The 1,537-nt window shown below is 48.5% G+C and overlaps 1 protein-coding gene across 3 annotated transcripts in view; it reads left to right on the top strand.

The window, feature by feature from the left end:
* Positions 1 to 1,537, top strand: part of TNS1 (tensin 1) — a 109,163-nt gene that overhangs the window by 19,038 nt on the left and 88,588 nt on the right. The gene's annotated exons all lie outside the window — the stretch shown is intronic.

Below are 1,537 nucleotides of genomic sequence, written 5' to 3'. Positions count from 1 at the left end.
ATTGCTGCCAAAAGAATCCCACAGACAATGGGTGCTCTGAGATCATCAGGGGAAAGATTCTTGAGAGCTGGAGTAGCTAGAGGGCTTCTTGGAGGAGGTGGCCTTGAGTGGAGCTTACAAGATCTTAATGATTTCAGAGATACCCCAGTGCTGCCAACCCAACATTTGTTAGATTTCTTTTAGACCCACAGTTGGATTTCTTCTGGCCCGCTGCCTGAATTGGCTAGGGTCAGAGTGCTAGGAACGTAGACACAGCAGCTAATGCCTACAGGCTTTCAACAGCCCACTAAAATGTTTTGAGTGCTGAAAACAAACTGATGGGCTCCCCAATTTGAAAAGAAAGCTGCAGAATTGAAATCAATACACGTTTAATTTAGCTATGAAATCTAACATTAGGTCCAACGGTTGACTGCAGCTCAACTCTTGACAGAGTTGTACATGAGTTCTAGTTATTTGTGTGGCTTATTTAAATATGTGTGCTGGGGTGTGGGATGGGGTCTCTGAAATGACATGCCTGGGGCCCTGGAAGTCCTCACACATGCTGTCTGGGGTTTGGACACAGGCTTGTTTTCCAGATGGGGTCATAGGACCGCAGAATGTTAGAGCTGGGAGCGGCCTTGGTGCTATCTGTCCATCCTCCTTCCATTTTCAGTTGGGGTAAATGAGATGGCCGAAGGAAGGATCTCCTGGTTTACTTTCACCATCTGGGATGGGTAGATACCAGAAGGCTTCTCCTCCGGCTGAAGCCAGTCCTGGGTGGGGTTGTGTCCCCCTGGAGACCCTTGGCCACAAGGCAGAGCTGGGTCAGAGAGAACCCTATTTCTTTCCTCAATATCACCTTGCCTCCTGCCTCTGTCTCCAATATTTTGGATTTGTTGTCTCCACTCTGAAAGTCTTTGAGGCTTTTCTTGAGTAAAGTTGCTCCCATTGACCTTGACCTTGGAGACACTAGAATGGGCAGTGGATTTCAGAGAGAGGTGAAGGTAGAGGTGAAGGGTAGACTAGCAATGGGGACTTGATGAGGGGGAGATCTTTACAAGCAACTTTGCAAAGTTGATGGTTTTTCCTGTTACCTACGTTAGCCCTCCACTTCCTGGGGAGGCTTCTTCTCGCCCAGGGGCCCAGTGCCCTCAGATGGCCTGAGACACGCCAGCAGGCTCTCCCTACCCAGAAGCCTGTCCTCCAGAAGCCTCCTCTTCCTCCCCCACCCTGTCCCCTTGTGCTGAGTGGCTGAGGAGAAAGCAGCTGATGAAATGATCAGTTCTGAGGTACCAGCGGCTGCCAGCCTGATTGTTCATCACCCTGGGATGTTTGCATTTTTAACAAGAACATTTGGCAATTTGAAGGAAATTTCAGTGTCTCCTTTTCTCTCCCTGGTGCATATTCAGTGCGATGATAAATGTAAAAACATTTTGTAAACTATAAAGTGCCAGGCAGATAAAAAGTAAAATAATTAAGGGGAAAGAAGAAGTGGATGTGGGAATGACAGGGCTTGGGGCGGAGTTGGCTGCAAGGGGAGGAAGAAGAGCAGGCAGAC

The sequence above is a fragment of the Trichechus manatus genome, unplaced genomic scaffold, assembly GCF_000243295.1.
Source record: "Trichechus manatus latirostris isolate Lorelei unplaced genomic scaffold, TriManLat1.0 scaffold00041, whole genome shotgun sequence".
Taxonomy (NCBI): domain Eukaryota; kingdom Metazoa; phylum Chordata; class Mammalia; order Sirenia; family Trichechidae; genus Trichechus; species Trichechus manatus.
Note: the sequence above shows the minus strand (reverse complement) of the source record. Positions and strands in the feature narration are given on the sequence as shown.